Source organism: Aedes albopictus, chromosome 1 (genome assembly GCF_035046485.1).
Source record: "Aedes albopictus strain Foshan chromosome 1, AalbF5, whole genome shotgun sequence".
Lineage (NCBI taxonomy): Eukaryota > Metazoa > Arthropoda > Insecta > Diptera > Culicidae > Aedes > Aedes albopictus.
In genome coordinates, this window is record NC_085136.1 from 302777075 (window position 1) to 302802129 (window position 25055).

At 39.9% G+C, this 25055-nt stretch overlaps 1 protein-coding gene across 1 annotated transcript in view; it reads right to left on the bottom strand.

The window, feature by feature from the left end:
• LOC115267364 (acyl-CoA Delta-9 desaturase-like) overlaps positions 1 to 19368 on the bottom strand; it is a 76606-nt gene extending 57238 nt beyond the window's left edge. The window contains exon 1 of the mRNA XM_062847054.1: positions 18946 to 19368. The gene's annotated coding sequence lies outside the window, so the exon portion shown is untranslated. The remainder of the gene's footprint in view (positions 1 to 18945) is intronic.
• Between the last annotated feature and the right edge of the window lie 5687 nt (positions 19369 to 25055).

The window sequence follows — 25055 nt, forward strand, 5'->3', positions numbered from 1 at the left end:
ATTACACATTTTTCAGAACTGTTTTGCTGGGATGGGAATCCATCCAGAGCAGGGTTTTATCTAACTCCCGTCTATCTAAGCAGCGACCAATAATGATCGAATTTATTGTTGCACCTCGCTTAACGCCTCATGGCCAATATGGTATCCACTACTAATTTATTAATTAGCGTCCTACATGATATGGACAAATGTGTTAAAAGAACTCCATTTTCCTTAAAATAATAAGTTTGAAAAAATGTTCAACGAATTATGTTTCCGTCTAGCCCACGTCTATTTTGGGCACAACCTGAATTCAATTCCCGACACACCTTCTACGTGCTGCTATGGTACATAGGATGGTGGTTGTGAAATACGATGTTTCATTTGCACAAAATCCACAAACACATTTACTTGCATCCTCCCTAGACGAAGAAAACTGTAAGCAAACATTTTACCGACGGGAATACAAAGCGATTGATTTGATTGATTGCTTTTGCTGCACTCTGCAGCAGTGAAATCCACTTTAAAGTGCCACAGAGCTTTTGTCGGGTGTGGATTGAAGGTTTTTTCAACAAGTGAATCTGGAGAAGTGAAAATTGTACGGTGATGAAGAACAATTCGGCTAGCTGCTGCTTTAGTGCGGTTTCCTTCGTAGTACGCAAAACGTGAAAATGGTCAACTCGTAAGTGGAGTGAAACTGAAACGTGACATTTAGTGCAATCATGAGTGCAATTCATCGATATCCGGATGGTTATCGATAGTCTACATCATTTTGCTTCCATCTGATGAGACAATAGCAAAGGCAAGTCAGAATATCTGTAAGGATTGGCTATTTTCCTTCTGATGTGACGGGAATATCACGAAGTAAACTTTCACCCTATCTAGTAATAAAGAGGCCCGAAAAAGACGAAAGGAAGAACTTAACTCAATATCCTACTCAGGTACCCAGAGTACCCAGGTAACCAAAAAGCATATAAATAAGCTGCATTTCAGTTTTATAGTTGCATTTGACCTGCTTACTGCCGTATCGGTAGTAAACAATAACGGACTCGGTTAATTCCGTTCTTTTTAATATCATACGAGTTCGCTTCTAACAAAAATACAACAAAAAAAAACAGTGCCTTATGCCACAAACAAGCATGCATGCTGAATTGTTGCTTTATAATACTAATGATAGCTCTCCTAAAATTATGCTGTACACACTCAATCCTGAATTGCCTGTTCAGCACTTTTTTGACGAAAATAGAACAGCAGAACTATTTCGGTAGCTTCGGTAATTAATTTTATTGAGGCTCAGTACACCAACTGTCAAAACCGGGTGCAAAAGGTAAACAATGCAGTATAGCTGTATTCAGCTGTTCTATTTTCGTAAAAAAATTACCGAACACGATATTCCATATTGAGTGTGTACACATAAAATTATGCTGTTCAAATGAATTTTCAATTGAAAAAGTAGCCAATGTTCAACCTTTTGTTCCGGTATTAACCATGATAGTTTAAAACACTTTACAAGAGTTTGATATGACTTCTATTCGACTTGCAAAAATGACCCAGATCTTTTTCTGCTTCTTGTTAAGCCAATCTACAAATCAGCACATGTATCTATATAATGTGTATTTCACAAGTCGAACTCACAGAACAGGATGAAAACCACGTGTTTTTTACTAAACAGCAGCTGAATTGCTGTGTTGTTCAGTTGTTAACCATAATATTCTGTACTATTTTAGCACTGCTGAATAGGAGTCGAAGTGTGATCATTATTAAAGCACAAGAAGTTTATGTTTTGATTTGAGTGCTTTGATTCATCATCTATAGGATGGCACAGATAGGAAGGCATGCGGCTGGTAATCGACGATCTTGATCTTGATCTAGGTAAATTTATGTGAATATATAATTTCATAATGGTTGTTCATAGCATGAGCATTTCATTTATTTTTTATATTTTTTGCTAAAGCTGAATAACAGCTTTACTATATCTTTGTAAAACGTTTTTAACAACAAACAGTTCAGTAGGTACACAACACGATGCTTTATAATTTGTGTGAATAAAACCCAAACAAAGGTTGTACTTGAAAATTATGCAAATGGTATTCAGCACCATTCTGAATTCATTCGTCATAAAAGTGCTTGTTAAATGAGCTTGGGCAATGCATGCGTCACATCAAACCGCGACATTTTCGATAACCTGATGAACGATAAGTAGGAAAATAGTCTCAGACCACATCGGAATCAGTAGTCTTCCGGGTGTCCCACCGGAAGTGGCCGAATAATGAAGTGAACCCAACTCATACATGCGACACATCAAATTGCGGTTCTTTAGATAACCTGATGAACGGTAAGCCAGAAAATAGTTCTAGACCATATTTGGACGACCGTTAGTGTTCCGGAACCAGTTCCGGGTGTCCGAAAGTGGTCAAATGTAAAAGAGAACTAAATCCACTCATGCGACATATCAAATGGCTTTTTCGGAACCTTGATGAACGGTTAACAAGAAAATAAATCTCAGTCCATGTTTGGGAGAACCAGTAGCACAGACAAACAGACGTAATACCTAGAACATTTTTTGTGAAAATCCATCGCCCAGCTCACATTACCATCACCTGTTGGAAATGTTCCACGATACACTGAGTTGTGCAATATCGTCAACAGAAGGCGCACAGTGAAACGTCAAACGCGAATAAAAACGATGCGCCACAACTATGAAAATTTAAAATTATCGTTAAAATCGTGGTCGATGGAAATTTCGCAAGTGTTACGTCTGTGTGTCTGTGCCAGTAGTATCTCGGAACCAGTTCCAGGTATCCTACCGGAAGTGGTCAAAAGTAGAATGGAACCAAAGCCATGCATGTGGCAGGTTTTTCGATAACCTGAAGAAAATCTCAGATAACAATCTGAGACTACCGGTAGTATTCCAGGTGTCCCGCCGGTAGTGATCAAATGTAAAAGTGAACCATGCATGCTACACATCAATTCACGGCTTTATAGGAAACATTATGAACAGTTGGCAAGAAACTAGACTCGTACCATATATCGGTACTGTCCGGAACCGGTTTTGGGGTATTCCGTCGGAAGTGGTAAAATGTAAATTTATTCCAACCCCATACATGCGGCACATTAAATAACGGCTTTCTCGATAACCTGATGAACGGCTAGTAAGTAAATAGGCACATACCATATAAGTAACTATCGGTAGTGTTATCGGTTCCGGGCGTCTATCCAGAAGAGCTCAAATTTAAAAGTGAACCAAACTTATACATAAAATTGATGTATTGTGGCTTTTCAGGTAACATGATGATTTTTTTTTGATTATTTTAATCGTGAATTTCAAATTATGCTTATATGTCATAGCGTAACATTATGAACAGTTAGCAATGGCATAGTCTCTGACCATATTTGGAACATCCAGTAGTGTCATGGAATCGGTTCCGGGTATCCCGCCGGAAATGGTCAAACGTAACAGTTAACCAAACCCATATATGCGGCACATCAAATAGCGGCTTTTTTGATAACATAATAAACGATTAGTGAGAAAATAGTCTCAGACCATGGTAGGGTTGGGACAACCGGTAGTGTCCCGGAACCAGCTCCGGATGTCCCACCGGAAGTGACCAAATGCAAAAGTGAACTAAACCCATACATGTGACACATCAAAAAGCAGCTTTTTTGATAACGCAAGAAAATAGAGCATATTTAAAAGTACCGGCAGTATCCAAAATCGATTCCAGGTGTCCCGCCGAAAGTAGTCAAATATAAAGTGAATCAAACCCGAGATATCAAATCGCGGCTTTTTTATACCCTAATGAACGGTTAGCAACAAAAATAGCTCAGACCACAATATACTACCGGTGGTTTCTAAGAACCAGTATTGAGTGTTTTCGTGTTTTGCTAGAATTACTAAAGTGAACAAAATCAATGTAAGTGTTAGATATATGATTGTGGAAACGACTGACGGATTGGCAGAGTTATCCCTCTATGGTTGGCATTTCGATCCGGATAAATTATAAGCGGGGTGATACTATTTCATATGACGTTTCGACCCTTGGTTTGGGTCTTCTTCTTGGGTCTTGGTTTGGGTCTATAACCTCCCTGAAGAAGACCCAAACCAAGGGTCGAAACGTCGGATGAAATAGTATCACCCCCTTATAATTTATCCGGACCGAAAAGCCAACCATAGGGTTAAATATATATAAGAGAACAAGATCTTGAGAAAACTAAAGCGATTTAATCAAATCACGGCATTTCAGATCCCTGAGGCATAAAGGAACTGTCCAGAATCTTGTATCTTATCTTGAAACTTTATCTAGTGCTGAGAATAACTTTTATTTAAGTCCGCAAAGTGATCTGTGATTGGGAAAAAGTTATATCCGAGCTTGTAGTTATCGTCCTGGTATTGATCGGCCTCTAGTGATAGTGAAGATGATCCAGCAGTCTTAGGCCCGGATTAAGGATTATAGGGGCCCAGGACCAGAGCGGATGTGGAGGCCCCTCGGAGGAACAAATGCGATGAGCAAATAAGTTTTTCTTGGTTTTTGAACAGTATTTGAGCAAAATGAGAAATCAATTTAATGTTTAGCAAGCAAAAACGATTTTTGTGACGGCTCCTAAAATGAGGGGGAACGGGGCCAAGGGGGGCCATAGATCCGGCCCTGAGCAGTCAACTGAGAGGTCTGATATTTTTCAGCTCTTCCTGAGCATAACGTCGGAATAAGTGCCATAAATAAGTTTCCCAATTCGCTAATGACTTTGATAAAATTCTTGCTTTCCTAAATAAAGTATTCTCAGGATGTAGGAACAATTCGACCTACATCGAGAAATATAACAAGTACATATTCGACGAGAAAGACACTATTACCACTAAGTGGATTAATCTGGGCTGTTTATTAGTGTGGGTCATCGGAAGCGTTTTCTCAGATCAAAGCTTTTTTGGTTCCGTTTCGGGTCCTGAGTATCTGTGCAAAATTTGAGCACGATCGGTTGCGTCTACACTTTGCGCATTGCAATTGAAATTTGTATGGGATTTTGTATGGGAAAACATACTTTTCTGCATTTTAGAAATAAGTTGAAAAATTTTGTCTAAAACTTTTTAACCGATACTGTAAAATGATAGCCTAGGATGTTCTGAAGAACTTTGTTGAAGACCGCAAAGCGATCCGATGTTTGTAAAAATAGTTATAACCAACGAACCGCATGCATGTGTTTATGTTTTAACATGAAAAGGAATAACAATAGCAACAAAATCATGATGTTTCACCAAGCAATGCCAACGCTATAACTTTTTTCATAAGCATCAGATCACTTCGCGGTCTTCGACAAAGTTTTTCAGGACACCCAAGGCTATGTTTTCACTTTAACGGTTACACGGTTTTAGAAAAATTCGAGCTTGTTATGAGAGAAATGCAAAAAAGTGTGTTTTCCCATGTAAAACCCCATACCGTCTACCCTCGTTGGTTTGAACGACACCTCATGCAAACCAACGGGGTTCATTTTTAGTTTGAACTTTTGGCAACCCTGTGAGCGACGGAAAAAACACTACTGGGCGCCTTATTTTATGTTTTGTTTTGATTCTGCGTTCCGTTTCACACCGTTCCATTAGCAGAATGACGTTTGAACCATTTTCAATTTGAACGATGTGCAGATTAGCGAGGGTCAAATTAAAAAGTGTTCAGATTAGATGCGATCAATCTAACGGGGGTAGACGGTACCAACTTCAAACGCGATGCGCAAAACGTAGACATAACCGATCGTGCCCAAATTTTGCACACTTATTTGGGTCCTGAAATGGGATCAAAAACGCTTTGATCTGATGGGATACCACTGAATTTTTCACTTTTCCATATAAACGATGACCCACTCTACTGTTTATGTATGAAGTGGCGAATATTAGAGCAGCGTTTACCTTAGTATGAAATTGAAAGCACCCACCCGAGTAGATGGAAAGTCTCCCTATTTCAAAATTTCTTAATGTTTTGGTGAACAAGCACCTCATGCAGCTACTTCATTATCGACTGCTAAAAGAGATAAGTGATACTAGTGTCCTTGACCTGATGTATGACCCAAGTTGGCAGGTTGCCGTATTAATTGAATAATAAATGTATATGTAAATACTAAAAGCAGAACACATTTCAAACATTCTAATTTCTGTGTCACGGCTGTAGAATCCGCTATCATTTGCAGCATGCGAACTGATTCAATGGGAAAAAAGATTCGTTTCCCATTATTGATTTTAATTATCAGCACATGTCTGGGAGCCCCGGGGCTAAATTAAATAACTGCAGGTGTGATACTCAAGTCCTAATTAGAATAATAAAAAATCAACGTTGGGGACTGCTCGTGCCGATATGAAGTTGATCATCATTTTACCTTTTTTTCTCGGCCAGCTTAGATAGTTGTGTAGTGTTGAAAGGCGGTTTCCTCAATTGACGAAGAATAACACATCGAGCCGCCTGTTCCGGTGGTAAAAGTTCACTAATCCTAATCGCTAACAAAGCCTCTGGGGTACCAGAGCACCCTTTACATATTTCACACCTTTCGAGATAGAAGCTAAAACTTATCACAATAAAATAATAACATAGAACGAACTCACCAATTGATATTTTCAACTCTTCGTATTTAGTCGAAACTTGTGTATGACAATGGACGGCAAATAATGATGATGATTGTGTACCCACCATCAGCGTAAGGATTACCTATGACTGCAGAGTCATACCGGAACGGAATGATCTGCCTGATGTTTTGTTGTAGCAAGGTAAGCTAAATTCACTGGAGACCTTCGGAAAGCAACATGATGATTGTTTTCTCGAGAAAAGTCTGCCCACCCAGACTTGTCAGACTTTTGGTGCAGAAATCAGTTCATTTAGCTTCCATGTCATGTTCAAATATGAAATGGAACAACAAGGAACGAACTCACCGGATAATCTTGTTCAGCTGGTTTTCTGTGTTATTGTGAACTAGTGTAGATACCCTTTAGAGAACCAGTCTCAGTCTCTGATACAGTTGAGATACTACCGTCTACCCCCGTTGGATTGACCGCATCTAATCTGAACACTTTTTAATTTGACCCTCGCTAATCTGCACATCGTTCAAATTGAAAATGGTTCAAACGTCATTCTGCTAATGGAACGGTGTGAAACGGAACGCAGAATCAAAACAAAACATAAAATAAGGCGCCCAGTAGTGTTTTTTCCGTCGCCCACAGGGTTGCCAAAAGTTCAAACTAAAAATGAACCCCGTTGGTTTGCATGAGGTGTCGTTCAAACTAACGGGGGTAGACGGTATGTCAAGAATGAGAGGAAAAACTTCATCATCAAGTCCAGTCCAGGTAGCCGACGCTTGAACATCTGTTCCAAACTTTTCCACTTACAACCATAAATGGTACTCTCGCCACCGTCATGAACCACTGTGAACCGAGGTTAAAGAGAGATTCTGACTCGCGCTGACTGGTCTGGTCGTAGGGTTAACCTACCAGCATGCGATTGCGAACCCATTCAATCGCGGCACGCCCTTCCTCTTGCTGCACCAGGAGGTTCTACTACCTAAACTTGACGAACAGGATTGTCTGATTGGCGGCGGCGGTGCCCGATGGCACCGAAGGTTTCCATGTAGAACATACGACGACGACGACGACGACAACGATTTATAAGGTCTCATTGACCTACAAAGATAAGACCCTGACAGCACCACCGCACCGCCGACCGAGCGGGCGGGAGCCGGCACCTTGATCATGATGATCACACTGGCAGAAGCAGATGGGATCGAGCGTTGCTCTGATCGTGCGCGGTTCTTGGAATGCTGCCATTGATTCTTACGCGCCCGTTCCGACGCTTTGGTGGACGTCATTCCGAATGGGTGGACAATAACTCGGATGACGTCCGAAACGTTTGTGCAGTAAAAATTTCGTGACCGAAAAACAATGGCACCGCATATGTTAATTTCACCCATTAAACCACATTCAATCAATCCCGACGACGCGACGAATGGTGCAAAGTGCGCGAATGGACGATACCTACCTACCTACCCACCTACCTACTGACAAGTGTCGATGATGCAGGCTGAACGCCGCGAACCGAAGTACATATAAACCTAACGTAATTTTACGGCTGGCTCTTTCCGGTACCCGGTGTCCGTTCCTTCGCCCACCGGGCTATACGTGTATTAATGTCTCATGTGTGACGTACATGTCCGTTTAAGATCGACAAAGTGACATCGTACTCTGATTTGGCAGTTTTGTGCGGTAATATTTTAATACTGGAAATAATTTTTGATATTTTTTTACAGATTATCTAAGTTTTAGTCAAACTAAACAGTAAATCGTACTTAACCCTCGAGCGATCGCGCTGTTGTATTTTGTACAACGCGTTGAAAAAATCTCGCTTTTTGTACTCAGCATTAGTGTGATGCTGACGCAGGTAGTCAACCGCGCGAGTTACGGAAGGTTAAGAAAATCCAAGCCTTTTATCGACAAATTTGTTTTCTAATGAACCAACAGTTGCGTTGTGTATCTTAATGATACTTAAACATGGAAAAGAAAGAATGGTCTGAAAAGTATAGATACAGACATCGAAGTTTTCGAGGGATGAACATTGGCCATGTATCGGTTATAAATTTGATGATGACTGTTTTTCGGTGATATCGTACGATGTGGGCTATTGTTTGAAAATTGGAAACGCTATGAGTGGCAAATCGTTTTATTCTTATTGCATGCTAAACGATTGAACCCAGTATTTAGTGACGTGGGGAAACCGCAATTGGGGGTGATTCATGGCACGATGGCATGGAGAATTATTATTATTGTTATTATTGATAGATCGCGTGGCGTAAGTCACGTAGGATCCGAAAAGGTCTAATAGGCTGGCGATTTTCAGTAATTTGAGAAAATAGTTGAAAATGTCTTCAACGTTAGACTTCATATTATTAGGCAACAGTGAGACTGAATACAATCGAAGGGTCTACCTTAGTCTAGCTTTAAGCTAAGTTTCCTGTTGCCAAGTAGAGCGCTCAAGTAAAATTCCACCTTTTTCCGCAAGTAATTTTGACAACTGATCCAGTAAGGGGAGAAACGATACTTTTCCTTACGGAATAATAGCACAGACTATTTTTCCGCACGGAAAAGTGACAGCTCCATTTGATTCGCACGAGAGGCGTTTTTTTCTGTTCGGGTGAGCCACTGCGACCAGTATTTAGATCTTTTGTGGCATTACCCGTATCCTTAGTATTTAGTGCATGTCGTACTACTCCATTGTCATTAAGAGGCAATGAAGCATCGATTTCTGTACAGTTCCTGTTTTGTTATCCCAGAGGTGCAAGAAATAGATTGAGATAAAAAGGTCCCGTTATCATAGAGATTTAAATCCCAGCGAAAGAGCGCCCCTAATCAAACACAATCTATTTGAATTCTGAGAAAAACAAAACGGTGGTACTGATATTTATCCATGCATCGGAACTCTAGCCCCATCCCAGGACAACAAAGAAAAACCCGGGACTTTATGCTAGTTGCAAAACTCTGTCAAATTAGAGAATGTGTTCTGCAATAAGAATGCACGTGAGTCCTTGAATTACCAGAACTTAACAGTCCTTGATAGGTTAGTACGTAATTAGATACGTAAAGCATGTTTGTTTTCCTAACATGAAGTGTAGTCTCGGGTGGGCAAAGTCCGATTCTTCAACTATCAGCAAGGCAGAATAAATGCAATCTTAGAAACTGTCACCAGTAACAAGGACTTTGTACCATGAATCCTTATTACCAAAACACATTACCCCAACTTGACAAACCGGATGTCACTAGGGTTCGGTTTGGTAGATCTTGAACCGTAACGCAACACATAAAGGCGATCTACCTACGTTACGGGCTCCGTTAAAGATCGAGCATATTTTAAACCCCCTCAACCATTCATCCATCAGCACGGGTCGCCTGACGCCTTGGATTGGGGTTCCCTGTTTAGTGGACTTTTACCCCTGGAACAGGTGGTCCGTAGTGTTATTCTTAGCCAATTGAGACAACCGCTACCGACACTACACAGCTATCTAGGCTGATCGGGAAAAGAAGTTAATATTGATGATCAACTTCATACGGACCCGAACAGCCGATACGAGAGGCGTTACGAGTGTTACACTTTTTTCCTTACTTGCCATCTGCGAACTGCTCAAGTAATTTTGAAGCGGAATCATTACTTGATCATTACTTTTTCTATCTTTTTGCACAGTACGTACGAAGTGGAAACTAGCCTTTAAGGTACAATTAGTTCAAATTCCTACATCAATCAATCGATCAATCAAATCTGACTACAGTCGACTCTCCACATGTCGATGTTCTACATCTCGATATCTCTCCCTATCTCGATGGTTTGGTCGGTCCCTTCAATCTGCATACCTTTTACTTTCCTACATGTCGATATCTCCTTTTCTCGATATCTCTCTATCTCGATGCGATCTCGTTCGTTTTTGTTCGAGATTTTCTCTCCATATGTCGATATGCCCGTTTTTACAGGTTGCTAGATCTCGTTTCTTAGGTGCAAAACATTCTGGGAAGGTGAAGTGACATCTGTTTGTTGACGGTTTTTCCTAGTAACGGACCATTTTTGAATCTAGTGTGCATTACAAATTTGTTCTTGAGTTCGATCTCTCCCTATCTCGATGGTCCCTTCAATATCGAAATGTAGAGAGTCAACTGTATACATGTCAATGGTTGCTCCTCCTTGATTGATCTGAGCTAGTACCAATTGCACTGAGATCCAAATGAATATGGGCTGGGACACTCCACTTATTCTCAAAGTGCAATTTAAGCAGCTCATACATTTTTGATCAATAACGATGCCGGCCACGTCCTTATAGTCAGTTGGGAAGGAAAAGTAATGTTAGAGTGTGTTGGTTGATGCTACTAAAGACCGAGAGCACCTCTGCATCCTCACAACCAGCACGGACTGGGGTATTTGTTAGTTGGAAAGGCTGGGAGATCTGGGAGTCACCGTTGGGTCGGTGATGCGATCCATGGATTGGGGATGTCCGTAAGGTGATAGATTGTGTGGTGATTACTATGAAGGATATGCGACGCAGTTCGCTTTGGTTGCATAACTTGTAGGCGTTATATACACTGTGCTTTGGATGTTGGAAGGAAGGGAAACGAACTTTTGCAGTTCGTTTCTGGTTCTAGCAATGGTTATGAACATATGAATGTACATGAGTTGTATATGTAGAGAAGGGAGAGAGAAAAATTGGATAGAAAGATGCAAAGTAGGATGAAAGGGACGGGCCAGGGATTGAACCCATGACCTTCTGCATACGAATCAGAAGCGGTAGCCACTAGACCATCAAGCCCGTCTAATTAGCTCAAATTTATATATAATTGCAAACCTCGTACACCTCGATTTACTGGAAATTTCCAGTTTTGAAATTTCTATATAATCTAATTTTCCATAAAAATGAAGCAAAATTTTTAACTTCATTGCTGTTTATATGTAGATGCTCGCAAAAAAATCCGTTCCGATATACGTGAACTCTCAGTCACGGCAACGGGAACAAACGGAGACTATGCATAGCAACGATAACAACAATAAGAAATGTACACCGTGAACTAGATATCACGGTTTCTAGAACGCCCATATTGACAGCTGGAACTAGTTCCAATTCACGGTGTATATTTGCTTGTTCTCCTATTTGCATTTGTTTGTTCACGTTTATCAGAACAGATTTATTCGCGTGTGCATGTTAATATGCTTCGAAATGTCAAAGAATGACAGAAAAAAAAACGATTGTTCAACCATTATTTACAGTGTTTGAAAACGCAAAATAAACACGATCGACGGCTGTTCCAGCAAGAAAATGTTAAAAACAAATGTTTTGTAAAGCTGTTATACTGTTAGCCGAGAAAAATAAAAGGATATCTTTGGAATTTGCATTCTCAAAAGACTGAGTTTTTCGATTTAGAATGCGAAGTTTTGCTATCACGACAAGCAGATTTCGCCACGGATCGTCGGAGCTCTGGGCAAGATTATTTATTATATATATTATTATTTCGGATTTTTTTTAATTTTCGACACATAACTCATTTACTGAAGAAATTTTCTGAAAAATGTTTTTTTGAATTGAAACCTTCAGACGGAGAAACTTCCAGTTTGTGGTCTTTTCACAAACGAGGTTGTTGAAAATGGCTGAAATTTGGAATTGATATGTTCTTCCATATTCAAATCACTTTATCCGAGATTTGAACGCCTAATCACTAGTTGTAAGAAATACGATGACCTACGTAACAAGATTGGCATAAACAGCAACATTCAAATCGCACTTATTAATTCTAAATCAGAAGAAACCAAACTGTTAAAGTTTTTAAGGAAAAGTAGTTTATTTGAACTATTGTAATAGTTGTTATAATTATTTACTAAGAGGCGAATGAACCCCTCTGGTTTAAAACCTCTATAATAAACGCAAAAAAAAACTTTATCCGAGATGAACCAGCCTCGGACTGAAAATCTCGCTAGTAAAAGATCTGAGAGTAAAGATATTGGTAAATAATAATAAAGATGATACTAATAATAATAATTCAAAAAGAAAACTTCGTGTTCAGGCAAAGAATTAGATGTTAATTTTAACATAAAAAAAATTGGAAAAAATGTATGAATTTTCAGGACAAATCAGCTTAAAATCTAAAAAAAACATGAACGTTGATTGTACCCGAGTACCTTTATTCTATAAATAATTATTGACAGTTGGTATTTGGGGTTACCAAATTGGACGGTTCAAACTGATCAGCAGGTGCTAAACCGAGAATGAATTTCAACAGGTTTTTATAAATAACTCGTCTTTTATCTTTTACTGACTTTTCGAACCCTCTATGAAGAATACCCTCTTAAAAGGTACAACACTGATTATACTCATTCATCGTTTATACTGATAATTGATATGTATTATATGCGACATTGGTGGCCCAGAGTGTAAACGGTTTATTCAATGATGATATTTCTGCACTTAGGCATCGCTTATAGGTCGCAGTTTTGGATGTTAAGCTGTTGGATAGAGTGGTCCACACATATATGAAAAATATAAAATTTGAAAGGTGTTAAGTCTTACCTCGTGAATAAGTTGTTTTGGGCTCCCAGAAACTACGTTAAAAATTAGAGCGGAATCGAGTCCAAGGGGGCGCTCAACTAGCTTGAAGTTTGAATGGGAAAACTTGGCCAAATGTATGCAGAATTCTTATATTTTCAATTTATGCCGCTATGTGGTACTGTGAGCGTTCAATGAATAACACCTTTGGTATTTTTATAGGTGACTATATGCCAAACAATTTTTTCGAAGACCGCAAAGTGATCCAACGCCTCAACGCCTGGTTGAAAAGTTATAGTTAAGTCACAGAGAACAGACGTCTATCTTCGCTTTCTGCCTTGTGTAAAACTTTGTAACGGTCATATCAGAGTATGTGGTTATGCTCCCGTTGCGCGGCGCTAGCGTCCTATCACTTTTATTGTTGTGTTGTCATATTAGTTTCCAGTGCTCGCCATTTTTGGCCGTTTGGCGCTCGTGTCGCTTTATGGGCTAGTGTATTTTAACGATGAACACTGCCATCGTGGGGTCAAATCGACTTTATATGTGGGGCAGTCTCCGTTGGTGGCGTTGAGGTACACTTAAATCCTTTACACACGAATTCGACGTATTTTTGTTCGAGCTTAAATGTCTGTTCTCTGTGGTTAAGTTTCTCAAAAATCAAGTCAATCGGTTCAAAATTGACTGAGTTATAGCAGCAAGTGCCGAAAATAGGTGCTCCTGCCCAAATGGTGTCAGACCCTACATATTGCATTATAGATTACAATTGTTTTCGTTCAGGCGATGCTTTATTTCATGTAAGTTTCCAGAAAATGCTTGTTTTGGCTTACAATACTCGTTGCTGCCGGCATTGCCACTTAACCGACCGATTTCAGAGGTGCCATATAGGGTATCGGGATGCTTCGTTGGCATAGTTCCCACGTTTGGCCTATCTCAACGTAAACCAAAAACTCAAACAAACACGCATTACTGGATATCGGAAAAGCTATGCGCCAAACAACTGCAACATTTCGTTTCAATTTTAGCACTTTGGAGTGTTGAAATTGAATGAAAATGTCACTTTGTTTATGTTTTGTAGACGCCATGATTCTTCGGCTTAGTGGGTAGTCTATACACATGATCATTATTGGCATGATTCTGGAACATTTCGAATCGACTTTTCAATAACTTAACATTTGATGCGACGGTCAAAGACGCTATTTTGAACTTGTATATTTGTTTTCAACGAATAGTAACTATTTTACAAATTGAATGTGGGCCGAATATTGAGGACATTCTTCTCACTATGTACCCAAATCTTGGCCCATCAGTAAAGTGACGTCAACAACACCGATAAAGTGACGTCAACATTGCTTGCGTAAGAACCAGAAAAAACGAAAAGGAAGAAAGATTTTGTGTACGGTGACTGTAAAAATATAACACAATAATAGGGTTGCGTTGTTTACCTTACTAAATTAAGAAAAAAACTTTAGTTTAAGTAATATATTTATGGTTTTTTGAAAATTTGGCTCCGAAAATGAAAATTAAAAGTAAGATTGGTGAACAAACAGAGATAATACTTCAGCAGAAATATTGAAAAAATGAGATAATAAGTGGTTCTAGTTCATGGAAAGCAATAGGCTAACGTTGTATCCACTAATAGGCCAAGTTTTGTACCATAAACCAACATTGCATACCATCGCATCGAATATTTTCAACTTAATTAAGTAAATTCTTGAATATTTACGTTAGTTTACTTCCAATTGGTGAAACAAGCATTGCCTAGAGTGTGCAATATGGTCAACATATTATTTCTAGTGCTATTAATTCATGAGTTTTGGTCAAAATTGTCAAGGCGGCTTAAGAATTAGGCCAAGGAATGGTACATATACCATATACAGATTTATCTGTATTATACTGATTTTCGAGCATTCATACAGATTGCGTTTTGTATACAGATACAGATTTTCTTACTAGCGGAATTATTTATTTTTTGTACCTATGAGATACAGATTTTTTACAAATTTTGCATGGGACACAACTTTTTTTTAAGGAACCGTACAGATTTTTCATGAAATCATCTGGCAGCCCTGCACGATGTTGACACTTCAGTTGAGAGGTGTTGCCAAATGAGATGAAGAATAAAGTTAAGGACAAGAGGAAGATGATACGAAGAAAGAATCGTGAATTGTTTGTGAGTGATATTAGGCAGCATCCATTTATTACGTAACGCTAAAATCAAACATTTTTGACCCCCCCTACCCCCTCCGTAACGCTTTTTTATATGAAAATCCTATTTTTTTGTATGGACCGTAACGCTCGGTCGTACTCCCCTCCCCCCACTCCCCCTAGAGCGTTACGTAATTTGTGGACGGCGCCTTATAAGCAAAAATTGAAATTGTTATAACAACACAGCCTTGGGCTGCCACAAAGTTTCACTGCACTTATGAAAAAAACAATAAACAAGAATAAAAATGTGCAGGAAACGTCACATATTTTGATTTTTAAAGCAAAGTATTTTGAATATTTTTGGTATTTTTTAGTGTTTAGTTTTTCGGAGATTTTATTCCTAAATAAAGGAGGCCATTTATGTTCGATTTTAAGGCAAATCCATAGGATGCTTTAGCTTTAGGAAATTTTGTGGAGAAATTCTAAAAGATCGTGACCGAATTTGAAGAGTTTTATAAGACTTTTTTTTAATAAGCGGCTATTATTTCGTCCGGAATTATCATTGACAATTTTCGAGAAATTTTACTAAAACTTCTATAAGAAATGAAATAAAAAATTTCATTAAAATCGAAAGCCGCTTCAGGCGGTAAAGATTAAATAAATAAACAACAAATAAACAACAATTCATCAAATTTTCTCTGACAATCTACATAAGAATTCATACAAGAAATTACACAGTATAGTTTTCTATTCCTTTCTCTTTCTTCCTTTTCTTCCTTTTTCTTTTTCCTCCAACGTAAGCGATTTCAAAATTTTGTCGAGAATTGAATTGAGAATCGATGTGCTATTCAAAATGTTGTTCAAAATTGAGAATTGTATTGGGAGATCGCCACAAATTTCGCTAACAGTTGCATCAGACCTTCCGCTACAAATTATTTTTCAGGTTGTTACAAAAAGGACCGCTAAGATTACACTGTAAATTTTGAATTCAGTCCACAACGACATCAATATTTTTTTATAATAATGTTGATCTTTTTCCTTATCTTGAAGTAAGAGGTCCGCCACAACATTGTGGTCCCAGAATCCCACATTTGTAAATCCAGCGCTTCTCCAGCAGCTCCAACAAAAACGCTTTTATTTTTTTGTGCTAAGAATATTCAATATCTTACTTCTACTTCTTTTCGTAACGTCCCCACTGGGACAAAGCCTCCTTCTCAACTGAGTGTTCTATGTGTACTTCTACAGTTAATAAGAGTTTCCTCTGTCAATGGCTATTTTGCATGTGTAGGGGAATTAGGGGCATAATGGACACCCTAAGCAAATGAGTACGTTAGGCCTGTATAACAGAGAAAAACTTTACATATTATCAGTTGACTTACAACTTTAACTTGTTTCCTACGTCTTTCAGTCATTTACAGCAGGTAGAATGTCTTTACTGTGAAGAAATAATGAATTGTAAACCGTGTGTTTTTCAGGGGCGGTAGGAAAGGTACGGGGCGAAATGGACACCCATTGGGGCATAATGGAAACGCCTGCATATTTTATGCTAATTCTTTGGTAACATCGGCCCGTTAAGTAGTTTGCTTACGGAGATCAATACCACAAATATAATACTCCATCTTAGACGAGTTTACATAACATCAAAGTAAATTAAATAAGCTTTAGGCTAAAATAATCGGATTGATTTTTTTTCAAACTCTCTAAAACGCCTAACAGTATGCAATGCGCGTACAGTCATTCGTAATTTCCCGTGTTCATTTCGCCCCGAATCGACTACAACATTAAAAGTGCTATTTTAAGTAAACTCTGATCAAAAATAATATACTTCATTCATTGCTATTGTTTCTTTACACTTATGCATTAAAAGTGTAACATAAAAGTCAACGGTTTCGGTAAAAAAAAGGGGTGTCCATTTCGCCGGGTGTTCATTATGCCCCTAATCCCCCTATATCGTGTGGCAGGTACAAATATGTTTATGCCCATGGAAGTCAAGGAAATTTTCATTACGATAAGTTGGACCGTCCTGAAATCGAATCTGTCAGTCATGCGGAATACACACGCCTCCACAGCTGGGGCTGTATGGGCCCGATTTTCTATAGATACAACAACGATTTTTTTTTTAATTAGGCAATAAACATAAAAAAGATTCATTACTGAGAGATTTGGTGACGAATTTTGGGAACATGACCCAAACAATTAGAGCCGATATAGCCACAGCTATAAATGCGTGAGCATTCAGCTTGACCATGTTGAGTGTAACGGGTTCGATTCCCGATCGTTCCAGAAACTTTTCGTAATGGAAATTTCCTTAACTTCCTTGGACATAGAGTATCTTCAAGCCTGCTTTCGTTTGGCATTTAAATTTTAAATAGCTTCAACATAACATGCAGTTTCGACACCATCCTTGTGACAAAATATGACAAAAACAACTTGTTCAAAATAAATACGATCACACGTATAGAGTGCACATCACAGATGACTCTACTGGTAGCGTCGTACATACCACACTGTTACCGGCTATTGCAGCTGAGTCGACACTTTTTCCACTGCACACTGCCCCATATTTCGAATTTGTTTATCGGTTAAAATTTCAAAACAAAACACAATCATCGCGGTCAATGATTCTACATACATCCATCCATCCAACGGAAAGTAGACCCAGAACTAACACTCGATCAGAAGCCTCGAACATTCGTCATCGTTCCAATACGTGCGCCGAAAAATTCGTACTTTTCCTGTATACTTCTTACACCTGGTAAATGTGTATGGCCCAGAATTGACCGACTCGGACTTCCATCAGGCCAAACATCCAAATGTATGCACAAGAAGGTACCTTCATCCATTGCAGTCATTGGTATGAAGAAAGGGTGCGAGCCGCCGAGCGGGGAGACCCAAAACTGTTACAAATTTGCTGACTACCGACAAATTGTCCACCGACCGGCGCGGCGCGGCCTGGCTGAATTCGCACAGCAAAGTAGAACAACCTCTTGCCGGCCGGCCGCTGCTGGCTGGTGAACTCAAACAAATCGATTGCAATACAACACAGAATTATAAGTGCTATGTGGATGAGCGATAGACTGGTTCCGGTGGATTTTTGGGCGAAATGTGCTTTGGATTTCATATAATTATTATGTGGAAGTGTTGTTGCTTATCTTGAAAAATAGATGTCGTTAATCTTGCCATCTATGTTGCATAGCTCCTGGCGTTATTGGCCTACTTCAAGGAACTCTCATCACTACTAAAGTAAATAAGCGAAGTGAGTGAGTAAAGTCCTGATTTTCTTAAAAGTTTTCAAAAACATTCTTATAAATAAAGACAAATCTACGAATAGTGGTGGTACTAGTAGTCCATTGTAAATTTATTGCTCAAAATTGGGAACACCACATAAATAAAAGAATTACAGTGTAAGTCGGTAGCTGTTTATTCTCATTTATTTGAAAAATATGAAAACCATCATTTAGCGTTGATCCTTACATTCTAAGTGAAGCTTCCCATTGAGATCTTATAGTACCAGCCACTATACAACCTGTTATTTCACTATACGTGCAAAAGCGCAAAAAATAGACAAGTAACTGTTGAACATGGGGTTTTAAGCACTACTAATACTGACTATAGTTCTTGTAGTAACAATTTCTCAAAAAGACAATAATGTAATAAATCTACGATCTTTCTAATGAAAGCTAAAAGTACGAAATATGTACGTTGTACGTGGGCCTGGAATGGTCTATTGTTGGCACTTCCTGCGACTACTTGGTGACTAGATTCGTAAATAGCGATAACACTTACCGTTGATTAGCAAAGTTTTGTAGATTTGCAGCTGATTAGAATCGATTATTGTAAATATCCACTGCTGCAGGTGTTTCAGAGCAAAACTCCTCCTTTAGATAAAGTCCGTTTTCCTTAATCCACGTATTTCACACTAAAATTCACCACAACAGGTCACAGTCCTCAAATGTTCCCCCCTAAGAATCGTTCTTTAGGAAACTTCAAAAACACCTTCACTTTTCTCCTGATTCTCAGAAGTCTTTTCCTCCAAGGTATTCACTAAGTTCCGTATTTGTCACCTTTTTCACTTATGGTACTATCACTCGACCCGAAATGACCTGCACTACTTCACGCCGATTAGAGTACACTTTGCTACCGCACTTATCGCAAAATTTTCAACCCGAACGCCACGGAATCGCCAGCCGGAATAACCAAGTCCCGTCCGGAGCGGGCGGCTTTATAAAAATTTTCGCTTTTCTCGCACAAAAGTCGCGCGGCGATCCCTCCCCTACCCGATCGGTCGAATCGCGACAATGACTACAACGGCAACAGCAGCAGCAACAACAACAGCGCAACCCGACCGAAGTATGTATGTAACAGGCATCAGGGCTAGCAGCCGAGCCGCACCGCCCGCGTGCGCATGGTTGTTGATGATCGTTACAGGCCGCTCAATCGGACGAACGGACGGACGGAGATCCACGCGGTTGTGGCGATCGACGACGACGACGCGAAGACGTTGCTGGAGGGTGGTAGGTGGCGTTGTGGCTGGCGATTGTTGATTGTAGAAGAGAGGTACAATGCATTGTGTGGCGGTGAAGACTTTTCCCTTTCGTCGTCATTATTCAGGTGCTTTTCTTCTATGTATGTATGGGGTAGATACTGGTTGAAGTGCGATAGCGATCACGACGAAGCGATTCAGCCGGTAGTCACTTACCGGCAAGGTTCTTGGTGATGATGAAGTTGTGCTAACTGTGGGACCCTTGAATGGTGTTCTCTTGGTATTAGAGCTCTCGTCATGCTCTCGCTCTCCTCGGTTCTCTTCCACACGTGACTTGAATGCCACTTATCAACAGAGTGCTGTTTTACTTTATGACGTGTAGGAGAGCTAATGGAGAAATTAGAATTTCAGCTAGGGACAATTGAAGACGTTTGTTTTAAAGTTTTTGTTGAATCTCAATGTCAAGACGCTATAAAAAAAATCTACGACTGTTGTGAATTTAGCTGAGGCTTCAGTATTGTCTTAAAGATTGACAGATCTTGATTTTCGGCCTTCAAATTTCAAGTATCAAATTCCCTATTTGTTAGAATTCCGGCATTTTCATCTATTTATTTAGTTCAACGTTAAATTCGTGATAATACTAAGTTACAAATTTACCACCGTAACACTTGGTTTGCAGGGTTGTTGACCGGCGTTCTCACAACATACCCTGCCCACCGTAATCGTCCAGCTTGCTTTAGCCACTTGCAGAATGTTGGGTTCATCGTAGAGTGCAGCGACCTCGTAGTTCATCCTTCGCCGCCACACACCGTTCTGCTGCACACCGCCTAAGATCGTTCTTAGCACGCGTCGCTCGAAAACTCCGAGTGCCTGCAGATCCTCCTCGAGCATAGTCCATGTCTCGTGTTCGTAGAGGACCTCCTGTCATATTAGCAAGAATGCCGGACAACAACCCTGCAAAGTTGGTGTTTGCCAACCATCCGGGTGGTACAAGAAGGCGTGGAGCGCAGAGAGCACGATGGGCGGACCAGGTGGAGCGTGATCTGGCGAGCGTTGAGCGTGACCCACGTTGGAGAGCTGCAGCTGCAAATCCAGAATTATGGCGGCAAATTGTTGATATAGTGTTATCATGAATTTGATGTTGAACTAAATAAATGAATGAAACATGATGTGGGGATGAATCTGTTTAAACCGCAGGAGCCAGTAGTAGGCACGATTTCTACTGATGCTGCGCCTTCGAATTTCCCGACTCATGTTGATGTCAGTCAGTCGTCAGTAAGAATCCGAAGTAGACGAATTCCTCCACCTCCCCTAAGGTATACCCGTCTATCTTGGCATCCGGTCAGTGGCGTAGCACGGGGGTGCAGAGAGCGCGGTCCTCACTGGGCCTCCGAATTCAGGGGGGGGGGGGCTCCAAATCAGGGTAGCTTTCTAACACTAGTTTGAATAAAGTTCTTTAAATAGCGATAAAAGTACAAGTTAAGTTCAATACTTCGCATTCCGAAGATAGGTATGGCCCCTTCGTGATTATCAAGAGTTTTTGAAATAAGACACACAGATGGCTAATTCAAAGTCCTATTATAAACAATTGTAAATCTACACACGTTATTCAAGTAGTTTACTTACAAGGGAAGGTTACGATGGTGTCCCCCGGGGATTTCAACCGGACTATTTTTGTTGCATTCTACTTGTGGAAATATGAATAAATCCAAAGCCTTTCGGGTGATGGGCCAGTGGTGTAGTCAGGAGGGGCCCTCAAAGGGGCAAATTATGCAAAATATAACATTATTGAAAATGCTCAAACGTCATCGAAAAGCAAATTTCAATATATTTTGAAGTAGAAACACACAGAATATGCATAAATACATGTTTTCGTAATAACAATAATTTACCATAGGCGTTGCAAGGGTGAGATGGGTGTTAAACAAAGTGATACATTTTTATTAAAATAACTTCAATTGGTTTTTACCCTGGCAACCCCTATGGTAAATTAAATTTGATACGAAATCATGTTTTCATGCATATTCTGTCTGTTTCTACTACAATACATTGTGAAATTAGCATTTTGATGACGTTTGAGCATTTTCAATAATGTTATATTTTGCATAAATTGCCCCTTTGAGGGCCCCTCCTGACTACACCACTGGCCCATCACCCGAAAGACTTTGGATTTATTTATATTTCCACAAGTAGAATGCAACAAAAATAGTCCGGTTGAAATCCCCGGGGGACACCATCGTAACCTTCCCTTGTTAGTTAGCTTAGTTTAGAAGTTTGTTGATTTCTCTTTGTGCCTACGCATGAGCATTATGAAAACGTCCCTGATATCCCAACCACGGGACCGTACATAACTATTGATTTAGCTTAAGGTAGCAGCTGAAAGTCAGGAACCCCATTTGAGAAAACATTTTTTTTTTTAGAAATACATATGAAATACTCCTATTCAGACCAAAATCATTATTTGTGAGGCCCTCTCTTGAGCGACTATCACAGTAGGTATTGTTGGTATACATTTTTGTTCAAAACTAAGATTTGAACACTTGTTACGTCAAAACTGTAATAACAACAGTTTGTTGATTATGTTTGCTATAGCATGAAAAATAAGTGCAATTATCGTATTATTCATAATGTATTTCTTTCCAAGTATTCCTTGTAGGATTTCTGCGAGAATCCCTTCGGGCATATCTTGCTAGATAACAGTTATTTCAAGAACCTCTATAGAAATTCCTATAAGATTTACTTCAGAACTTTTTGAAGGAATAGCTTCAAAAAAATCCTCTAAGTTTCGATTTACAATAATTCCTTCAGAAACTCCTGCAAGCTTTCCTTCAAGATTTGTTTTCCAAAATATCTCAAGGAATCCTTCAAGAAATCTTTCCAGGATTTTTAAAGAAGTTTTTCTAGCATTCCTTCAGGAATACCTCTACGGTTTCCTTCATGAAGTCTGTTAAACCCGCCACGTCCAGGGATCTAATGGGCTCCAACGTTCCCACTCCTATACGAACGTATCCACACCCAAACCGCATAAAGAAGATTGTCGGTCATGTGAAAGGATAGATATAGTGCCGATATTGGTTACTACAAAATAAAGAAATCTGGCCTAAACTTATCCTTCCTTATCACTATTTCAAATACTTTCTTTTTCTACCCAACATTTACACAATCAGTGAAATCTAATTAGCTAGTGTTCATACTAAATGTTTAGAATCAGTATTCTATTATCTAAATCTACAAGTTGCCTAAAGTCGCATTTCCCGATATACCGGGGATCTATCTACCCATCAATCTCAAGGAAACTGTGGCACTTATTTTCATTGTATTTATGTATCTCGACTCCTAAAACAATCTCGGTGACGATAGCGAACCACCAAAATAATTTCATAACCGTTCCTACCGTATAAATTGAAATAATGAGTTTCCGAAATCTACACTAGCGATAACAAAGTCCGAGTGCGTCAAGGAATCCTTCAGATGAACCCTAACGAAGTTCTCCAAGGATTCCTTTATAGATTTCTCTAAGAAGAAATCTTCCAGGAGTTCCTCATGGAAAATATCTTTGATGAATTTCTGAGATCATGCTTGAAGGCATACCTGAATGAATCTTTGAGAGATCTTCTAAGCAATTTGAAGCGATTCCAGAAGAAATCCCTGTAGCAATGCTTGCATGAAGTTTTGGAGTAATTTCTAAAGGAATCTTTGAAGAATCTTTTAGACGAATTCTGAGATGTATTTTGGAGCTATGCGAAAACAAAACTTTATGACATCTAGAATGTGAACTGGACCCAAGAGCGTTTTAGTAAACAAACATGTTTTGGTTTACCTTACTAACAAATACCGTAATGTGTGTTCTTTCTTTAGGGGCTGTCCATAAACCACGTGGTCATTTTTTTGGGACTTTTCAACCCCCCCCCCCCCCCGCGTGGTCATTAGTCCATACAAATTTTTTTATTTGTCCATACAAAATGGTCATTGGCCGAACCCCCACCCCCCCCCCCCCCTCATGACCACGTGGTTTATGGACAGCCCCTTATAGCGGTGGGCGATCGAAAAAGCTAGTTTACAAAAAGCTGAAACTAATCGACAATATAACAGTGCCGGGCCGACTCAGGACGCAAGAGACTCTCCGGCAATCCCAGGGTCGGCTAGCTACTGGGTAATCAAGGGCACTTTCGCGATACAAAAACGCTACACAGAGAACTTTCACATTTCTTATATAAATTTTATTGAAATCCTAATTGTGGCGTGTGCGTGTTGTTCTGTGTAATAAAATTTGTGTTAATTTGTTAAGTGTGGCCTATTTCTATGTTCGGTGGTACCGGTACATACCGCTGCGTTGATGGTGCTAGGTTCGGTGGCCGACACAGCGACTCCAGTCGAGCTGTGCGGCCGGAAATCTCGCCGGATGGCAAGGCGAACGGTGTCTAGGGCCGGTACTCGGCCGACGGACCAGCGGGCGTTGCTGGGGGGGATGCAGGCGTCTTCCCTCTTAGACGCTATCGACCGGCCGTGGCATGGCCACCTTGGACGGCCGAGAGGGGAAATCCTCCTTGTCGGTTAAGGCGATCTGCCTGAGGACCCGTCCGGAAAATGACGGTAAAACTCCTTGACGAGTTAGGCGCGGAAGCCTGATGGCTTCGCGGGCCGACCCGTGTGCTGGACGATGGGACTTAAAGGTCCAAACAAAAGAGGTCCTAACGGGGACGTACATGTTAAAACTGCTTTCTTTAAATTAAGCGCAGGGTGTCTAAATTACCTGAACGGTATTTCCCCGGAGCTAATCCTAGCCCTTGCTAGGAAAGGGGGGGGGGGGTTTCAATGTTCACCACTAAATCCACTGCACTTTCAAAATACCACGTCTTAAGCACACGGACGCCTGTTACAGAATCTCCCCATTTTAGGCAATGGCCGTTCTCCTAATTTTCTCCCTTTCCGTCATTCTCATCAACCATCATTTTATATGCTATTTCGCTCGAAGTCCAATTTGCTGTCCCATATTCAATCTTTGGTAGCGAGACAACACATTTACAGCGGCACAGGACCCTAACGCTTCTGTGGTACTTCTACTGTTCTTACACAAGAAACGTGAAGGGTCCGACACTTACAACATATTAAAAAACAAAAATCAACAATCTGTAACCAAACGGTTACAAAGCATCTAGACTTTTCACACGTTAGGCTAGAAGTATCTACTGTGAGGAATTACGTAAAGGATTCTTGAAATAAAAAATGAAAGCAAAGGGATTTTTCTTTAAATACCTTTGTTATGACGGAAACCCCAAAGAATTCCTCTTAATTTCATTGGTGCAATTAAAAAAAAACAATCTTCAACCTATAGATTTCTTTGAAGGAATTTCTGCAGCAGGCCTGGGGAAATTTGTGCAGGAATCCTTCGGGGATGAATGTATTTATCCAT